The sequence below is a fragment of the Brachyhypopomus gauderio genome, chromosome 7 (genome assembly GCF_052324685.1).
Source record: "Brachyhypopomus gauderio isolate BG-103 chromosome 7, BGAUD_0.2, whole genome shotgun sequence".
NCBI lineage: Eukaryota > Metazoa > Chordata > Actinopteri > Gymnotiformes > Hypopomidae > Brachyhypopomus > Brachyhypopomus gauderio.
This window is the reverse complement of record NC_135217.1, coordinates 2,797,196-2,818,916: the sequence shown is the minus strand read 5'-3', so window position 1 is coordinate 2,818,916 and position 21,721 is coordinate 2,797,196. Positions and strand designations below refer to the sequence as shown.

The 21,721-nt window shown below is 42.2% G+C and overlaps 1 protein-coding gene and 1 long non-coding RNA gene across 4 annotated transcripts in view; both read right to left on the bottom strand.

Annotated features, from left to right (window-relative positions):
* The window catches only part of LOC143518458 (uncharacterized), a 203,616-nt gene that overhangs the window by 28,998 nt on the left and 152,897 nt on the right, over positions 1–21,721 (bottom strand). The gene's annotated exons all lie outside the window — the stretch shown is intronic.
* Positions 231–21,721, bottom strand: part of LOC143518169 (uncharacterized) — a 93,157-nt gene continuing 71,666 nt past the window's right edge. Inside the window, exons 2-3 of the long non-coding RNA XR_013132068.1 lie at positions 1,525–1,555; positions 231–1,332 (exon numbers count right to left, since the gene is read on the bottom strand). This is a non-coding gene — a long non-coding RNA (uncharacterized LOC143518169). The remainder of the gene's footprint in view (positions 1,333–1,524; positions 1,556–21,721) is intronic.

The following is a 21,721-nucleotide window of genomic DNA, read 5'->3' as shown; positions in this document are numbered from 1 at the left end:
AACCCACATATCCTCAATACTCTGCTGGTTTATGAGACCCAGAGACTTCCAGATTTCCCAGGAGGTCCACAGGAATTCCAACTCAGTGTAATCCTCACCATAGTTACCATTGTCACCATAGTTACCATCCTCAGTATAGTTATCATTGCCATTCTAATATTTCACTTCATTTATTCTTTTAATGATTATTGATGTGAAAGGTTACCTATATACCAGTGCCAGACACCAACTTACATTTGACATATTTATTGTACAATAAAATATTCCAAAAGATGATTGATTAATAGAATTATTTGTTTTCCAGTATATAGGTAGAACATACAATTTGTATTGAAACTTTCAGCATGACATCAAAATTTACGGAAATTATTATTTAAGATGCCAATTTTGCAATACACACAGATCAGAATTTGTACTCTACTTTTAACCCATCTGTACAATGAATATACACACATACACACTAGTGATCACTAGGGCGCTGAGTACACACACTAGTGATCACAGGGGCGCTGTGAGTAAACACACATACACATGAGTGAACACTAGGGGGTTGTCAGTACACACACACACACATACACACACAAGTGAACACTAGGGGGCTGTGAGTACACACACATACACACTAGTGAACACTAGGGGGCTGTGAGTACACACACACACCCACACACACACACACACACTAGTGAACACTAAAGAGCTGTGAGTACACACATACAGTGGGCAGCCCTAGCCCCAGTGCCCGGGGAGCATGTGGGGTTAAGCACCTTGCTCAACAGTCTTCACATCATTATCACACCTTAACATCTCTAGAACATCAGTTTGTCAATAAATTTTGTCATGCTTTGATAAAACACATCAGAATAAAACAGGATGTGAGATGGTATGTGAAGTGTGCTAAACAGATTAAGTATAAAGTATTCAAATAGATCTCCACTGGGTTTTAACTTCAGTGAATTAAGAAACTTAGAAGAGTTTATAACTATGACTATAACTATAACTATAAATATGGCGGACCCTCCTTAAAAGCTCATGGAAAATGAAAACACAGGTCTGATTGATAGGTGTGGAAGAACTACCTACACTAGCACCTGAGAGAATACATTTGTACCACATGTACCAGAGAAAGCATGTCTGTAACACGGGTACATGAGAGATTACACCTGTAACACAGCTGCATAAAAGGTCAATTTTCTTTTCACATTTTTTGTAAAATAAAAATAAAGGAAAAAAAATGTAAATCTGAAAGAGTTGTTTGGTGTTTTGAGAAAGCAGTTCCTGTAATAAAGAACCTCCCCTAAGAAGGATTGCACACTCCTTTATCAGATTTTGTGCCTGTAAAGGACAAAGGGGAGGAATGATTTTAGAGACTTCATCTGCTTTGTTCCAAAACAGACTTCATCTGATTAGCTACATTTCAAATTCTCAGTGCCAAGGAGAGTCTGAAAGAATGGACACTGGTTGTCTTGTGGGTTCACACAACACAAAATACTAAATATTTAAATGCATTGAACATCAGACACTTACTTGTTAACGCCTGTAGTGGCTTCATCTCATCCTAAAAGAGGAGCAAATTGCGTTACCTCATTATTATAATCACAAAATCATGAACAAGTGTGAATAAAAATGTATGATTGAAAGTATTCAAATCTACAACTGTGCTAAGGTGAGTCTCAGCTGATCACTCTGTACTAGTGTCACACCCCCACGTCCTCTTCTCCTGCACTGTTCTGGATGATTTGAGATTATAGGTGTATGAGGCTATATGTGTGCTTTGTTTTAACTAAAACACTCTAAAACTAACAAGAATTTTGACCCTACATCAGAGATAAACAGAAACTAACATGCTAAAATTGTTACAGTATAATATCAGTACCTGAGGCTTTAATTTTTCTATCACTTTCTTTAGTGCTTCCTTATTTTTTGAGCAGTTCAATAATCCACGATCCTCATGGAACAGACAGTCCACTGTGGTCGTGTTCTCCCTGGTTACAGATCTGCTGCTGTCTGGTACAGTGCAGTCTGGGTCAAATGTGTGATGGAGCACCACTAGAACAGCATGCTTGGAGTCTGTGGACAGAGAACAAGACTTGATGTTGTGAGCAGGACTTTATCTTGTCAAACATGATGGAGCAGTGTGTGCCCAATATCTTATGTGTTCACAGTAAAGAGGCTAAGAGTTACCTGCTTCAGTAATGAGCTTCAGTGCTGCTTCAATGTCAGTTCCAGCCCGAGACACAATGGGGCAGAACAGCAGAATGACATCACACTCCTTCACTGTAGACACCTTCTGCAGGTCTGGTATTTTTTCTTGGAGTATTTGCAGAAAGCGTTCATGAGCACCAAGTGTTTTTCCACTTATGATAGAGACGTATTTGACACTCTGTTTGGGCCATAAGCTCCATGACCATCTTGAACCTAAAACAAAATAAGAGAATCTGCTGCAGGCTTCACTTCATAACTGTGGGTGTAACTTCAGTAGGCTACATATTATAAAATTTAGGCAAGATTGTAGGCAGGCTGAGAGACGCTGGTGAAGGTCAGAATTGCAAGTACATTTTGATATTTATAAAACAACATTGCAGAATTACAACAGTGAAGTGAAATCAGCAAGGATAAACTACTTCTCTACCTTAATCGATTCATCTAATAATAATAGATGATATAGATCAGCTAGTAAACCCCACTTCCTGTGTCTTCCCTGAAACTGTTTCAGTTGAAAAATGTGAGGAGTTTGCTATATTTTTTAGGGACAAGATGACTAGTATAAGTCAGAACATAGCAACAAGCACTAATAGACTATCAACCCTTATATCAGTTACTCAGCCTAACTTTAATATGTCTTATTTCCAAGAAGTTGACATGGTAACACTACTTGACGTGATTTCATCACTAAAATCCTCTACATGTGAACTGGACCCTTTACCAACCTGCTTTTTCAAGCAGGTTCTGAGCTCATTAGTTAATGAAGTTCTAACGATTGTTAATCAGTCTCTGCAATTGGGAGAATTCCCTAAAATTTTTAAAACTGCAATGGTTAAACCACTATTAAAGAACAGAAATCTTGATCCCACAATTCTTAATAATTATCGACCTATATCTAACCTTTCCTTTCTTAGCAAAATCATTGAAAAAGTAGTGTCAATCCAGTTGAATGACTATGTCAAAGTAAATCAAATAAATGACACTTTTCAATCTGGTTTCAGAGCTCTCCACAGCACTGAAACAGCCCTAGTTAAGGTAGTAAATGACTTGAGATTGAATAAGGATGCAGGCAAACTCTCAGTCCTTTTTCTGCTAGATGTCAGTGCCGCTTTTGACACCGTTGATCATGAAATACTTCTTGATCGACTACAGAGCTGGGTAGGCCTTAGTGGCTTAGTCTTAGACTGGTTTAGATCGTATCTAACTGGGCGTGATTACTATGTAGCATTAGGTACCTATTCCTTCACACGTCAAAAAATAACTTGTGGCGTCCCCCAAGGATCAATTCTTGGGCCGTTATTATTCAACCTATATATGCTTCCGTTACCACATATCATTAATAAACATGGTATTAGTTATCATCAATATGCAGATGACACTCAACTTTATATTTCTCTAGAACCTAAAGCCCTAAAATGTGTTACACGTGGGGCATGGTATGTGTTGCGTATATATTGTGTGTGCAAGTCCTGTCCTGTGCTCTTCTTTGTGAGTCCATTTCGTGTGTTCTACATTTAAAATGAAATGTGCCATATTTAGTCAATTGAGATTTTTCACCTCAATCGAAAAATTTGTCCTCCGCATTTACACAAAAACACATACACACTAGTGCAGTGTACTATAATAAATAACACTACTTACCTTCACTCATGCGTTTGGTGCTTTCCTGTGAAAAAAAAACAAATGATCTCTCACACACAGAATACAAAGAACAAACATCACCATAAATATCAAGTTATCAAACACTGATCATTTGTCTCTCAGCAAAGCCAGTGAGATGAGTTCTACAAAACTGAGATAATCTGGCTTTTTTTAAGCTTATTGTAACTTTGTGATGTTTTCAAGATTAGGTCCCTTGTTCCTCTGCATTAAGATAAATTACATGTGACTAATACATAAAATCACAGCATTTACATCATGTAAGTTTCTAGAATATTTTCATATTCTGGTACGTTATACATCTGTTTATATTTCAACAACGCTTGCCTCCAAGATTTTAGTCATTCCAAGACTAAAATAATGAATCACCATTATAGTAAATATGTCACGGTGAGGCGGCCCCCTACCGGTCGCCTCCGTCCACATCGGCTGTTGTTGTTGTTATTTTGTGATGTCATGTGCGTCCCTCAGGTGGGCGGAGCCCGTGATCCGTCTCACCTGAGGGTCGTTTGTTTGCCTATATATGTCTTGTCTTTGTACCAGTTCACCGCTGGTTATTATATCCTTAATTTGGAGATATTGCACGGGTTTCTGGTTTGCGCACTTTCTATTAAACCATCCTTTTTCCCTGAGACTTAGCGTGATCGCTTCCTTTTTAGTCGCTCACCCTGCCCGTCACAAAATATAGGAAGAATTAATTCATACCTGAGCCTCAATCCACTTTGAAATGATATTGAGGATCTCTTTATCCATCACACAGCCTTTATGTGTAGATCCTGACTTTGAGACTATGGACAGAGACAAAGACATTTATGTTCTGGACTGCAATTTTAATTCCACCAATGAATCAAAATTTGCATGAGGATATAAGCCATCAAAATGTTTGTGTGAAATTCATACCATGTTTTCAAAGGTAAATTAGAATTTTGTGGTGGAGGGACATGTGTATTTGCATTACCAGGTATATGAGAAAGCATATTTGGTGATTTCGGTTCCAGGTAGAACATCACTATGACACCACTCTTCACTGATTCCATCTTCAGACCCGGTAAATGTTTATAAAGTTCTTCCATGAAGTCAAATTTGATTTTGTTTCCAGGTAAAATGGTGAAGTCCTTCACTGTCAGTTTTAGGGAAAAACAAGACCATGTCAAGGTTTAACTTGAAAATGTAACGATAACAGTTACACAAGTGTTTTTTGTTATTTATATGGAAGGGTGCAGCTTGACATGTAGCTTTTGAGGATATGGTTATGTGTATATTGTAAGGTTTTGTAACTATAAGTTTACAGTGTTTAAGGTTAAGGTTTTGTGACTATAACTTCATGGTGTTTATAGAAAAGGTTTTTTTAAGTATTTTATTTTATCATGTTTATATATTACAATCGATTCAAAGGAGAACATTATGCACAACCGACAAAAGGAAACCCCCACCCCAATGAACATACCCTAGAAAGAGGAAGTGAAAAAAGAAAGCAAAACTAAAAAAAAAAAAAACTAAAAGAGAAAAAAATGAACAACAACAAAAGAAACAATGATGATGGTCTCTCAAAGTAATCCACTACCGAGTCCCAGATCTTATTAATATGCTGCTGTGACCTGGGTCTACGACTGCATAAGCGCTCCATAGAGGCAAAATTAAGGATCTCAGCCAGCCAGTGTTTAAACGAGGAAGCAGTTGGCGATTTACAATTTAATAGGAGCGGCTTTTTGGCCACAAGCATACCAGCCATCACCGTCTGCTGGATTGCATAAGAGAAGGTACATAATAATTCAGAGCATCCGCAAATTATAATTATGGGATCCAAATCCAGTTTTATTTCAAGAACCTTGGAAAGCCAGTCAAAAATTTCTAGCCAAAAATTCTGTAACTCGGGGCAGGTTATGAACAAGTGAGTCAGAGAGCCTTTGCCTGTTTTGCATCTCTCACATAAAGGTGAGATGGAATCAAAGATATGTTTATGTAGTTTGGTCTTAGAGAAATGCAACCGGTGAAGCACCTTAAACTGAATCAACCTGTATCAAGAGTTTACAGATCAGCCTGATAGCCAAGATAGACTCTTTTCGCACACTTCTTCTGTAATTTCACAACCGGTCTCCCTAGCCTAGGCCTCAAAACTGAGATAAAGCAAGAAATCAGCTGTTTAGACGTGGGGTCTACGCCAAAAAAAAAGAGATAACGAGTGGACACTTGGCTTTGCTTCGAAATTGGGAATGCTTTCCCTAACATAATGCCGAAGCTGTAAATATCGAAAGTAAGTAGCAGAGAGGCTGAATTTCTCTTTGAGTTTGCCAAATGAAATGAAGTTCCCATCCACATACAGGTCCTCTATAGTTGTTAACCCTTTGCTTTCATGTATAACGAAGGCTTTGTCCATCCTAGTGGGTAGGAAGTTGTGATTACACATAATTGGAGTATGAACAGATGTTAGTGGCGCATTGGTAAAGCATCTAACTTGGTTTAAGATCTTTTTTAATTTTTTAATAATTTTAAATTATGAGATTATTATTTATTAAACTATTGCTAGGTAATACTTTAGAATGTAAAAAAACTGGCAGTGATGAATTAATGACTGGTACAGCCTCGTATTTGAGCCACAATGGTGTGGAATCCAGTGCAAGCCCCTCACGTGTTCCCAATTGCCAAAATGAAATTGTCCTTGTCATGTTGCGGAGGGCCCCCTGCCAGTCTCCCCTGTCCACAGCGGCAGCTGTCCTGTTATTGTTGTGTTGTGTTTGTTGCTCAGGTGGGTGGAGCTCGTGATCCGTCTCACCTGAGGGTCGTTTGTTTGTCTATATATGTCTTGTCTTTGTACCAGTTGACCGCTGGTCATTGTATCTTTAATTCGGAGCATGTCACAGGTTTTTGCTTTGCGCACTTTCTCCATTAAACCATCCATTTTCCCTGAGACTTGGCGTGATCGTTTCCATTTTATTTCGCACTGCCTGCCCGTCACAGTCCTGGCATTAGCTGCCCAGTAGTAGTGTTTGAAATTGGGGAGGTTTAACCCCCCACTAACTGAGGTTTTCTGTAGGTGAATTTTGGAAAAACATGGAGTCTTCTGAGCCCAAATAAAGTTGAAATAATCATGTCAAAAAAGGAGTTGGGGAGAAAAATGGGAAGATTTTGAAAAATATATAAAATTCTTGGGAGTGTTATCATTTTAACTGCATTTACTCTACCAATCAGGGACAACATCAGCTCTAAGCTTATCTAGCGTAGCTTGGAAGTTTAACCTAAACATTGTTTTGAGGTCTCTAGATATCTGAAGCCCAAGATAAGTAAAATATTCCTTGGACACTTTGAAAGGAAAGGAGGCAAGAAGGTTTGGATCAAAATTTTGGGTAAGTGGCATCAATTTGCTTTTATTCCAGTTAATAGTGTATCCTGAAAGATGATCAAACAGTCCCAGGTTCTCCAAGAGACAGGGGATAGAAGTGCCAGGGTCTGAAACACACAACAGCAGCAGGTCATCATAAAGCAATCCATAAAGCACCCCAAGGACGTGGGGGGTTGCAGGTTTGTGGATGAATTGGAGTTGCTTTGCCGTGAGTTCAGACCGACATCACATGAGTTGCGACGTCTTCTGTGCCTGAAGCTGGGAATAGATGTGGCAAAAATCGGGATGGACTGGCCAGCTGAAAACAGATGGCTGACCTACACAAAGTGAACACATGCAGAAAACCAGCTGAAGAGGGTGAGTAACCAGAGGACAGAAGCAAGAAAAAGAAAGGCATCAAATATACCTAGCCATGGTTCAATGATGACAGGCGATGGAAAAGGTAACGGAACAAAAACAAAAGACTGGAAGTGGCAGAAGAAGGATAAACGCGAGAAGCAAGTTTGGCAAAGCCAAGGTGGGGACTGATGGTCGAGTGGGTCGACTGGTGACGATCCGGAAGGGTCAGGTAAGACAAACTGTTCCCATGCTTTACAATGAAGAAATGCTTTCACTAACACATGCTGATAGTGTTGAAAATGATTAAATTTTGTCTATGCACATAGATGACACATAGATAAAGTGATTAAACCTGCTACTGATTTTTTTGCAAAATAAATATGTTTTGCCATGTGATTTGCCATGTGAAGAGACATATGAACACATTTGAACACCATATGCACTCTGTGTGCTGATAACTGATGTTTCCCAATCAGTGTTGCGAATAACGCCGTTAAAAATAACGGCGTTAGGTAACGTCGTCATTTTGTCAGTAACGGGATAATATAATTAGTTACTTTTCCTGTCGTTACAACGCCGTTTACGTTACTGGTCATTAAAAGCGGCGCGTTACTATATATTGATATACTAATGCAAGCGGACCGCTGCCCAGGCTAGTGAGGAGTAACAGATCCCGATAGGTCACAGTTCTCGGTGTAACACCTGTTTAAACTTAACAAGTCAGTAAGCGATTGGCTAAGGCAGCGTTATGATAGCCAATCAGAGCCAGTGTTTTTACACGCGCGCCGAAGCACGCGAGTGACACGACACAAACGAAGAAGAGGCCGAAATGGCGTCAGGTGCAAGCCGAAGAAAACTAGAATTTTCAAGGTGATATAAACATTATTTAAGAAAATACTTGAAGTTCCTGAATGTGTACCAGACTGAGTATTTGATTTATTTAATTAAGAATAGAGGTTTTATTGTTAAGTTTACTTCTGTTGTAAACAAACCAGTTGTCTCAGGTTGAGAGAATTTAATTTAATTTGATAGATGTAAATGCACTTTATATAGTGTAACTGTTTACTTTTCAAAGATTTGGGATTTTTTAACGATTTTATCCTGCACTGGTCTGTGGATGTGCAATAAATATCAAAAGTTAAACAATTTTCTGATCTACTCATTTCAACTGACTGTGAAAACTGCTTAAAAAAAAACTTAATTAATTGGCATATAACCTTTTTTTAACTGTAACGCAAATAGTTACTTTCCCTGGTAACGAGTTACTTTTATTATAGAGTAATTCAGTTACTAACTCAGTTACTTTTTTGAACAAGTAGTGAGTAACTATAACTAATTACTTTTTTAAAGTAACGTTCCCAACACTGTTCTCAATGCAGAGATAACCGAGCTCCTGTCGACAGCAGACGCCTCTGAGCTGTCTGAGCAGTTTCAACAGCTGTCAAGAAAGGTCAATGATCACCCACCATGAACCCTGTACTGTTGCTCATCCTGTGATAACATCTCTGACATAATAGAATTATGTTGATTACTTTTGATTTTACTCTGTGTACCTTGTTTGTTGTCTATCCTGAGGAGTTGTGTCTTGTTGCACGGCACTTACACCTAAGAACCTTGCGATGATGACCGACGTCAAGGATGACATTCTGCTACAATGTTCTGATGTTGATTCATTTAATTTCTCTGGTGTTGATTCAGTTAACTAATCCTTAAAAACATTATGTAATGATGTAATGTGATTGACCATGCATAGACTTACTGTAAGTGACGCTACAATCGATAGCCTGCAATGGAGTGATCTGTAGTCGATGTAATTTGTCCATAAAGGACAAAAAGGAGGGAAATGTGATGGAAATTTTATGATTTCCCTTTTTGCCAGGCTTTTGTTGCCGGCCACAGGCCTAGGGAAACCTTGGCCAGGCACAAGATGACGTCAACCCCTGGGATGATGTTATGATGGCGTTATGAGAGCCGTTTGCTCACTCCCTTCCTCGTTCTGTCTTTCTTTCTTTCTCTCTCTCTCTCTCTCTCTCTCTCTCTCTCTGTGGTAACGAAGGGAAACAGCACAACAATTGAGTTGCGTTTAGCCTGTGGCATAAGGTTTATTCTGACCCTTTTGTATTTTGCCCGAGGCATTCGTTTCCCTAGCGATAAGCGCCGAGCGCCCTCTACAGGCTCTGTGGAAAATGCCAACTGGACTGCTTATTCCCGCTCACAAATGTTATAAAAAAATAATAAAGTGACAGATAATAATTTATATATATATATATATATATGGATGGTCTGTTTCCTGTGGGGGTTTATATTCACGTCCTCTACACTCTCTCCCCTATTAAAAAAATGTCTCCTAACATCTTAGGCTACAGGTCTAAGTCTGTCCTTTGCTTACCATGCCCAGACTGCTGGCCATGAAGAAAAGAAGAGCTCTGGTGACACTGTATAAGCTAGTATGGTTGGTATAGCACCGTTAGGACTAACCAAATTAACTCCTGTTCCCCAAGGCTGATAAGAGGGCTGACCTAGATGTTGGTAAGTAAAGAGCTCTCTTGGTCTCACAGTTCGTGCAGATCTCCGCAATGCAGGTTCCTCTTCCTGAGCTTCCTGCAGTCCCTCATGCCCCTCATGGGCACCAGGCCCGACATCAGATGCATCTCCATCCGTTTGTTGTCCTGTAAACGAAAGTCCTTCATCCTCATCCGGTCTTGCTCCTGGTCCTACTTGTGTAGGCTGAGCTGTATTCTGTTTCTGTCTGGGTTCCTGTTGACATAGTTCGGACTCCTTTGTAATGACTTGCTGCGTGGGGTCAGGCTCACACTGTGCAGTGTCATGTCTGGGGTCAGTTGAACGATACAGTAAGGAATATGGTAGATAAGACACTTCTTCCTCTTCAGCGTTATCCATGTTGGATCCATCTTCAGTGTGTGTGTGTACTTTGTTTGGAATTTTCCTCTCAGATGTTCTGTGGTGGCAACCTTCTTCGAGAGGCAGGTCATTTACAGGTAAGAGAAGGTTTTGATGCAAAACACGCATGGCTTTGTCTCCAGCTTCTGCTTGAACTCGGTAGACTGGGCTTGAGGGCTCTCCCACTCTACTCACGATGCGGTGTACCCTCTTTTCCCAGTAAGAGCGAAGTTTACCCGGCCCACCCCTTTCTGACAGATTCCTTACCAGCACCCGATCACCCAGCTGCAACGAGGTGCCTCTTACCCCTTTGTCATAAAGCTTCTTTCCTTTGGCTGAGGACTTCTGACTATTCTCTGAAGCGATACAATATGCCTCCTGCATCCTGGTGCTCCATTTCTGTGCAAATGTCTGTGCTGTGTGTCTCTCCTCATCAGTATCTAAACCGAGAAGCAGGTCAATTGGTAAACGGGGTGGTCTTCCAAAGAGTAGAAAAAATGGTGAGTATCCCATAGCATCGTGCCTTGTGCAATTGTAAGCGTGCACAATATGTTGTAAGTGATCTTTCCACTCTGCCTTTTTTTCTTCGTGAAGGGTCCGGAGCATCTGCAACAATGTCCGATTCAACCTCTCTACAGGGTTTCCCTGCGGGTGGTAAGGCGTGGTGCGGGAATGAAATATATCTGCCAGCTGTTGGAGCCTCTGGAACAACTGGTTTTCAAATTCCCGTCCCTGATCATGATGCAACTTTGCGGGATATCCAAACCGGGGAATAAAGTTGTAGAATATTTTCTCAGCCACCGTTTTTCCTGACTTATTTTTTGTAGCATAGGCCTGTGCAAATCGGGTAAAATGATCAACGAGCACTAAGATATACTCGTAGCCACCTTTACTAGGCTCAAGGTGAAGGAAGTCAACAGCAACTAGTTCAAATGGTGCAGTTGTGGTAATAGAACCCATTGGTGCCTTTTCTGGGATAGTAGGGCGTTTCTGTTTTATACACTCACACTTCCTGATTACATAATCTTCAATTTCACGCTGCATGAATGGCCAATAGAAACGATCTCTAGCTAAACTGATTACTTTGTCGGCACCGACATGTCCCATGTCATTATGCAATTCCTTTAGAACGTCTGATTTCAATTTACTTGGTAAGACTAGTTGTTTTCGTGACCCTGTTTGTCTAACAAGAACCCCGTTTTCAATAATGAGTCTGTTCCACTCTTGAACCAGTCCCCTCGTTTCTTTTGCCATTAGTCTTTTATCTTTTCCGTTTGGCTTCCAGTTATTCTGTTTTAGTTCCATTACCTCTCTGATTGGGACATCTTCATGCTGTGCAGCTCTGATGTCATAGGGAGTGATCAAGGCCACCTTTGGTAACAGTTCTGTTTTGCCCGACGAGATCTGCATGGCAGCAGCCCAAGGCACCTCTTCCTCCGATCCCACCTTACTCCCCTGCAATATGGCAGAGACCACCTCGGGTGAAAAAGCTTCAGTATACTCACTCAGATGTTCATTGAGGATGACAGGATATCGGGACAAGGTGTCAGTATCCACGTTCATCTTCCCTGACCTATATTTTATATCAAAGTGGAAGTCTGCCAATTCTCCCACCCAACGATGCCCTACTGCATTAAGTCTTGCTGTACTCAGTACATAGGTTAATGGATTATTATCTGTAAACACATTAAAGGTAGGTGCATAGTAGAGATAGTCCCTGAACTTGTCGCAAATTGCCCACTTGAGAGCTAGAATCTCAAGCTTTCCAGAATGCAAATGATATCTCTTTTCGGCTGGACTAAGTGTTCGAGACCCATAACCAATAACACGCAGCTGTGTGCCTTGTTGCTGATACAGAACTGCACCTAACCCCTCACTGGATGCGTCCGTGTGCAGAATGAATGGCAGGTTGAAGTCGGGATATGCCAGGATAGGTGGTGTAGTTAACATATCCACAAACCTGCACACTACTGCTTGATGCTCATCTGTCCAGATGATTGGTGTTCTTGAGGGAAGCTGCCCAGAGGTTCTGCTGCCAGCTCTGATGTTCCTAGGCCTTACCCCTGGACTATTGGGTTCATCTGTCCTTCGAAGGAGCTCAAACAGAGGCCGGGCCAATCTCGAAAAATCCTGAATGAAGGAGCGGTAATAGCTTAAGAAGCCCACCAATGCTCTTACTTCCCCAATTGTTTTGGGAGCCTTCTCTTTTACCAGCAGAACCGCCTCAAGGTCTCTAGGGTCAATTTGAACTCCATCAGCAGAAACCAAGCGGCCTACATATCTTACTTGGTGTTTAAATAATTCACATTTTTTTGGATGCAATTTTATTCCATGCTCACGCATTCGCACAAAGACTTGTCTGAGAACTTCAACATGTTCACTAAATGTCTTAGAGAAACACAGTACGTCGTCCAGGTATGGGTAGCAGCACTCATCACGTAGGCCCCCCAAGACCCTTTCCATGCTCCTCTGGAAGGCTGCTGGAGCATTAGTGAGGCCAAAGGGAATGTGAACCCATTCATACAACCCCCAGGGAGTGCTGAAGGCTGTGTACTGTTGGGAGTTTTCCTCCACGAAGCCCTGGTGATATGCACTACCTTGATCAAGGATTGAAAACCAAGTATATCCTCCTAGGTTGTCTAGCAGGTCTTGTATGCGTGGCAGCGGATGTCGGTCTGGAATTGTTTTGCGATTTAGTTCCCTACAGAGTCCACACAGAGGCGCAAACTTGAATCTTTCTTTCTGACACACACAACTGGCGATGAGTAGGGTGAAATGGATGTCTTTATCCAGCCCCTATCCAGCAGGTTCTGCACATATTCCTTTACTTCCTTGTACAAGGGTTTTGGGATAGAGTTGTAGTTTTTCTGTACAGGTGTTTCGTCTTTCAAACTGATTTTTAATTTCAGGCTTGGAATGCACCCGATGTCACTATCATTCTGAGAAAAAACATCTGATTCCTCATAAAGCATGCGTCTGACAACCTCTTGTTCACCTTCATGGAGGTGGGACAGATCAACAGGTGGGTGCCATTTTTCTTTTATACTGACCTTCTCTTGGCTCTGGTCAGTGGGTACTTCAATAGAGTTTGCTTGGATGCTGCATGGTGGAGTCACTGGATCTAAATTTCTTTTCTTCAGGACCAAGGGAATTAGGTCAGAGATTTCCTCCAGCCTGCCTAGTATAGTTCTTAGTGAAGTTCTGGACTGGGATCTTGACGGTCACTGACACCCCCGCTGGGACGTCAACCAGGGCTGAGAATACTTCTAAACCCTCTGGGCAGTAGCTCTCTACTGCTGGTTCAAATGACATTGTCATTGCTTAACTTCACATATTCGACCAGCTGGAATAATGAGTCCTCTCTTTCCCACTTTTATCGGATGGCTTTGTATTGGTTTCTCTGCTGGTTCCACCTTGGCTACTGACACAACCGCATCTGCTGCATTTTTGTTTAGATTTAAGACCTCACTGAGTAGCGCACTTAGATTGACTGTGTCCGTGTGCTTACTATTTTCCCGGATAATCTCTTCAATGACATTGAATCCTAATAAGGGGGAACTTACGCAACTTTGACTAACTAAAAAGGGCACTCGAATTTCTAAACAGCCATGTCTTACACTTATTAGTTCCAGGGATACATCAACCCAGCCCTCAAACGGAACTTCAGTACCATTAGCTGCTGCAACATGGAGTGAGCCATCAAGTAGGCAGTCAAGGGGTTTGACCTCCACACCTGGGAGTTCCTTCTCTAGCCACTCCCGATCAATGATGCTCACTTGGGCTCCTGTATCTAATAACAGGCGTACTGGGATCCCATTAACTAAGCAGGACACCATACATCGGTTCCCAATAAGCTGTGCCACACAGTGTCTTTAAGGGGCCCCTAGGGAGGTGCCCCTCTCTGATAGCCTTATATCAGGGGCATGAGAGGTGGGGTGGGACACTTGACTATTACAGGTCACTGATTGTCCCCCTCCTGTGACCTTCTCCAGTTTCCCGACCTTGATTGCTTGAGACATCCCACTGCTCGGTGTCCCGGTTGCCCACAGACAAAACAGTGTATACACCTATCTTTTCTCTGCTGAATACATTCATGACACCTTCCCCTAGAGATGTCCTTTGGTGATTGGACTTGAGCTGGCTGTAGTGGAATAGATGGCGATTCTTTCTCATTTGAGGCCACGATCTTCTCCAGATTCTTAGTCAGAGCTGAAACCTGGGCTGTCAGCTGCATTATAGCAGCTCTGTTAGCTTGGAGCTAACCAGCTGGTGTGGGGGTGTTATTGTCTCTGTTCTCCGTAACAGGAGTGCTGATGACTGCAGGGGTACCAACGTCTTGAGTTGCTGTTGGAAGAACGTCATCACCATGTCTTGGAGGTGCAATCAGTTGTGCAGTCTCATCCCCTTCACATGAGGCATCTTCACTCAACGCATTTGTCGTGCCATCAGCAGTTATGAGTTCATTAATCAGATCACAGAGGAGGAGCAGGCAAGACATGCCCTCATCCTCCAGACTCTGCAGCTTTTCACTCTTGACATAGTCAGTAATGTAGTAGTACAGTTCTGGTTCACTGAGTATGGACACATCTTGGATCTCTTCCACGTGCTCACCCTCCAGAGCTGTTGCAAGGGTGCGCAGCTGCCTCAGGTTCAATGTAGGCAGTCTTTTGTGAATGTCCGAGATAAGCGTCTGACGTGGTCTAGAAGCTGCCATCTCCTCGAACACCTGAAGCCTTGTCTCTCTGGATGACTCGATTACTGTAGCCCTCCCTGAAGCTTTGACTGCAGGATGACCGTGGTGTAATGACAACAATCTCCACCAGGTGGCGCTATCCCGGACGAGCCCCCAATTGTTGCCGGCCACAGGCCTAGGGGAACCTTGGCCAGGCACAAGATGACGTCAACCCCTGGGATGACGTTATGATGGCATTATGAGAGCCGTTTGCTCACTCCCTTCCTTGTTCTGTCTTTCTCTCTCTCTCTCTCTCTCTCTCTCTCTCTCTCTCTCTGTGGTAACGAAGGGAAACAGCACAACAATGGAGTTGCGTTTAGCCTGTGGCATGAGGTTTATTCTGACCCTTTTGTATTTTTTAAACTAGCTTTCAACAATTCACATTATACACATTACTCTGGAACAGGGGTGGCCAACCCGTCATAGACCAAGAGCCACTTTTCTAACCGTGTTACGGCAAAAAGCCACATCGTACATGGGCGAGTGTAATCTGTTGAGCGGGGGGGGGGGGGGGGGGAGCAGATTCCCTGCTCTGGAATAAACATTCTTACATTAATTAAATCACAAGTTACATTAATAATAATAATAATAATAATAATAATAATAATAATAATGACAATAGCTAACTCGCCTTCTACTAATGGGCGAATGTAGTAACACAGCATACATACAGCAATAGAACCGCCATTTTGGTATGATCATTGTTACTACAAACTAGTACAATCCCACTGGCTCAGCATTACTTCAACCCGTACACAGAACAATTATTTACGGACCCAATTTTCCTTTATATTGAACACCAGTTTATTCAACCAGAAGAGAGATATACATGTATAGCTTAGTTCTTAAGAAATTTACTTCTTCACTGGCTACCAATGTTCCTTCACTAAACCTAGCTAGCTAGCTAGCTACGTCATTTTAAACTTCAGCGACGTCCGTTAAACTTCACAAGAACACAAACATTTTGAACCAGAGGTTAACTTCACATACTCAGAACACGTTACCACGAGGTTATTCACTTAATATTATGTAAAAAGTATTTCTCATACCTCTGTGGTAACTAAGGGAAACAGCACAACAATGGAGTTGCGTTTAGCCTGTGGCATAAGGTTTATTCTGACCCTTTTGTATTTTGCCGAGGCATTCGTTTCCCTAGCAATAAGCAGCGCCGAGCGCCCTCTACAGGCTCTGTGGAAAATGCCAACTGGACTGCTTATACTCACTCACAAATGTTATAAAAAAATAATAAGTGACAGATAATAATTTATATATATATATATATATATATATATATATATATATATATATATATATATATATATATATATATATATATATATATATATGGATGGTCTGTTTCCTGTGGGGGTTTATATTCACGTCCTCTACACTTTCTTAGAATATATTAAACACATTAGATGTATATGTTAGGGGTCTTTGCATATACGTGTGTTCATAATAGCTTCAGTAGGCCTCAGATCAGAATCAGAATCAGAATCTCTTTATTTCACTGGGTATGTTAAACATACTAGGAATTTGTCTTGGTGAGAGCAACACATGTATGACATGTAACACGTTCACACTGTTGACAAACATAACTCTAGAGGTACAATAAACAATAAATAAACTCTGGAATAGAGTCAGTACTGGAAAAAAAGAGCGTAGACAAAAGTCATAAGACAATATAAAATGTAAAATGTAAAATCTGTACTATACACATGTGAGTATGAATATGTGAGTATGAATATATATGTATCCAGGTGTTCCTGAGGTAGGTTTATGTTTAATAATGTTGTAGATGTTGCGGATGATGTTAACGTTGTACGGCTGTGCAAAATAGCATAGTGCAAGTGAGCGACATGTCCTGTTCAGTGCAGTTAAGTCCATTGTTTTAAAGACTCAGAGGAGTCCGCTGTGGTTGAGGAGAGCTACAGCTCTGGGAAAGAAGCTGTTAGCATGTCGTGTTGTGCTGGTTCTGATGGTCCTTAGTCTTCTACCAGAGGGGAAAGTCTGAAAGAGGTGATGTGCAGGATGTGAGGGGTCTGTTGTAATTTTGCGAGCGCGTTTCCTCACCCTGCTGGTGTGGATCTCCTGCAGCATTGGCAGGTTACATCCAATGATTCTCTCTGCCAATCTGATGATGCGCTGGAGTCTGGCTCTTTCTTGTGATGTAGAGGAACCAAACCAGGTGGTTATGGATGAGGTGAGGATGGACTCGATGATCGCTGTATAGAACTGGATCATCAGGGTCTGCGGCAGGTCAAATTTCCTGAGCTGTCTTAAGAACATTCTCTGCTGAGCTTTCTTGGTGATGTTGATGGTGTTCCTCTCCCATTTCAGGTCCCTAGATATGGTGGTGCCCAGGAACTTGAGTGACTCTACAGTGGAAACTGCAGAGCCATTGATGTAGAGGGGGGATACAGGGGGTGGGTTGCGTCGGAAATCCACCCCCATCTCTACAGTCTTGTCTGTGTTTAGCAGCAGGTGGTTGTTGCTGCACCAAGACACCAGCTGATCAACCTCTCTTTCTGTAAGCAGAGTCATCACCGTTGGCTATGAGGCCCACCAGGGTGGAATCATCCGCAAACTTCAGGAGCTTTACAGTCGGTTCCTTGGAGACACAGTCATTGGTGTAAAGGCTGAAGAGAAGGGGTGAGAGAACACACCCTTGTGGGACTCCAGTGCTGAGTGTACGAAGGTCTGAGGAGTGTTTCCCCAGCCGCACATACTGCCTCCTGTCTGTTAGGAAGTTTATGATCCACTGACACATGAGTCCGGCACTGACAGCTGGGACAGTTTGCTTTGAAGTAGCTGCGGCACAACGGTGTTGAAAGCCGAGCTAAAGTCCACAAACACAACCCGAGCGTAGGTTCCAGGGCTGTCCAGATGCTGAAGGATGAAGTGGAGAGTTAGTTTGACCACGTCATCAACAGATCTGTTAGCTCTGTAAGCAAACTGCAGGGGGTCAAGCAGGGGGTCTGTGATGGTCTTTAGGTGGGCTAAGACCAGGTGTTCAAAGACCTTCATGACTACAGATGTCAGGGCGACCGGTCTGTAATCAGTCCAGTGATGGTGGGTTTCTTGGGGACTGGAATGATGGTGGAGGTCTTGAATCAGGCTGCTCCAGTGATCTGTTAAAGATGCTGGTGAAGACTGGTGCTAGTTGGTCACAGCAGTGTTTTAGGATGGATGGAGAGACTGAATCAGGTCCCGGGGCTTTCCTCACCTTCTGTCTGCTGAAGAGCCTGTGGACGTCCTGCAGGCTGATGGTGAGACAAGCTGGGGGTGGAGGTGTGAGAGCCAGCGTGGGGGAGGAGGGGGGTTGATGATGGGGTGAGAGAGTCTGCTGATTGTCTATTGTTTGAAATCTGCAGAAGAACTCATTCAGGTCGTTGGTGATCTGTCGGTCGTTCAGGAGGAGGGGGGTTTTTCTCACCTTGTAGCCAGTGAGAAGCTGAAGACTATTCCAGGCTGACGATGGTTCATTAGCTGTGATGTGGTTGTTCAGCGGCTCTGAGAACTTTCTTTTTGCTGCTTTAACCCTATTCTCCAGACTGTACTTGGCTTTTTTGTAGACAGCTCTGTCTTCACTCCTGAACGCAGCCTCCTTCTCTCGCCTAAGCTGTTTCAGTTCTTTAGAAAACCAGGGTTTGCTGTTACTGTGTTTAACACGTGTCCTGGTTGAAATACAGCTGTCTTCACAGAAGCCTATGTATGATGTCACAGCATCTGTGTATTCGTCCAGTCCATCTGTCGCCTCCTCAAACACAGCCCAGTTTGTGGATTCGAAGCAGCTTCTCTATGTCTCCACTGGTCCACCTCTTCACATTTGTAACAGCCGGCTTGTTGGTTTTAAGTTTCTGACGGTACGTGGGAATGAGGTGAACGAGGCTGTGATCGGAGAGCCCGAGAGCAATAGGCATTCTTGATGCTTGTGTAGCATTTGTCCAGCGTGTTGCCTTCACGTGTAGTGCACGTGATGTGTTCCCTGTACTTGGGCATCTCCTTCGTGAGGTTAGCGCTGTTAAAGTCCCCCAGGATGATCAGCAGCGAGTCTGGATGATCTCTCTCTAGTTTCATTATCTGTTTGGCTAGCTGTCTCTGCACGTTGCTGGTGCATGCGCTCGGCGAAATGTACACGCCGGCCAGAATGAAGGAGCTAAATTCTCTGGGAGAGTAAAACGGCCAACAGTTAATGAAGAGAGACTCCAGATGAGGAGAGCATGATGTTAACAGTACAGTAGTGTCTTTTAGGGGTGACCTGCAATAGTTGCTGATTCGACTATAGTCGACTATACCCCCTAGTTGACTATGAACGTCATAGTCGAATGTACCATTCTAACTGCATGGAGGTGCCCAAGGATGCTAAGCATTAGTTGTTACATGAAATGTCTTGTTTTCGTTATATATAGCCTTTTGTGAAATAAAATCATCCTAATTTCTGTTAATAAATATTTAAAAATGATGTTTGTGCATTAACAATAGGCATCTTCCTTACTACACATTAATAAATCACACCCTGCAGTTGCACAATCCAAAGGAGCGGAGCTGAACACGCAACACAATACGCAGCATCTGCCGAGATTATAACGGCTATTAAAAAACTTCAAAAGTATTTTGAAAAAGATAAAGATGAATCAAACAAAGTAAAGTGCAAGTTATGTCATCAACGTCTTTCATTTCGCACGACAACAACCAACATTGCATACCATTTAAAACGCGTAAGGCGAAAAAAAAACTTTTTGTTGTTTCGGTCGTGTCGTCTCGCCGCGGTGCGTCTCGGCAAGTAGGCCTATAAACATTTTTTGATGTTGTTTCCTTTTAAACCTCGTTACTTGAACCTTTATTTATACTTTTTTGCTGTTGTGTAGCAATTTATTTTATATTTTCAGGCAGGCATATTTTATTTAAAATATTTTTTGATGCGCAATGCGCACTGACGGTTAATGTTCTCTAACGTTTCATAAAAAAATAAACAAGTAAATAAATAAAAGCTGAATAAAGCCAACCTAGCGTGTTTATTCATTTATCTGAGTGTTTTAGGTTTTTACTTTGAAGTGGAAAAAAGTCCTGAATGAGAACAGGATCCAGTTTATGGTGCTCTAGATAAAAACCCCCGATACGACTAATAATCGACTAAAGGGAAAATCTGATGAATCAGATTTGACTATGAAAATGCTTAGTTGAAGACACCTCTAGTAATCATAACACTGGACAGAGGATGGTAACCATAACATTAAATGGCAATCAAGTTGGGATATTCCTCAAACGGAATAAACAAGTAAAACATTTCTTGAGAATTAAATCGATTTTACAATAAAAATTAGTGGTGGGCCGTTAACTGCGTTAACGGCGTTCGTTAATTTGATACTCTTATCGGGCGATATAAAAATTATCGCCGTTAATCTATTCTTAAAGTTGGGTTGGGAACTGGGTCAAAATGGGTAAGCAAACTATGATGACTTTCAACTTGATAGTGTCACGGTGAGGGGGCCGGGTCGCCACCAGAGGGCGCGCAACCCGGCCAGCAGCCGATCCCAGCACACACCCCCGCGCACGCAGCCACTCCCACAGTCGCAATCACCATCATACTGAGCACCTGTTTCTTGTTTACTTTGCATTTCTTAAGCCCGCAGGTCGTCTGGTCCAGTGCTGCACATTGCCGCTACACGAGCGTCTCTGGTTGACTGCACGTCCCTACCGTGTGTGTACGAGCGTCACCTTGCATCCACAGTGTATGCGCTACGAGCTTTACCTTGCATCTCCAGTGTATGCGTTACGAGCTTTACCTTGCGTCTACAGTGTATGCGCTACGAGCTTTACCTTGCATCTACAGTGTATGCGCTACGAGCTTTACCTTGCATCTACAGTGTATGCGCTACGAGCTTTACCGTGCATTACGTGCTACGAGTGTTACTGGTTGCCATGGATAATAAACCACCTTCTGTCCAACCCACGTCTCCGGCTGCCTCTGTCCCGACGCCCCCGGCGTCACAGATAGTTTAGCTCGGCTGTATTCCTAACCAAATTGCACAGTAGGGGCGAGAACAAGTTTTCAAACCTGTGAATTACAAATCGTACGTGTTTTTACATGGATGCAGCCACGAAGTCGCCAGGTTTGCTTCATGAAAAATTTTACATTTTTAGGAACGTAAAATGTTACCGGAGCGGAGCTCGGAGCGGTCGTTTTCTGCATGGTCCTAGCGCTAGATTCATCGCTATTTAAATATAAATTTTTAACCGTTAAAACTGCAGAGGACCAAAACCGGCTTTTGAAAAAGTCCCCCCCAAATTACATCCGTGAGGTTAAATGTACTAAATGTTGGCTTACATTTCAAATATCATGTTTAGCTGAATAAACATGTTATCAACCCCTTTTAATGTACAGTATGTAGGCTTACAAATTCATGTTTAACTGAATAAACCGTTGAACACGAGTAGCCTACATTTTATTGAGCATGTTTTTTTTCTTCAAGTATCAAAGTAGAACAGCTTTCTCAAGCAGTCATTGATGCATTTTGGAAACAGGAGATGAGCCCCTGGTCTAA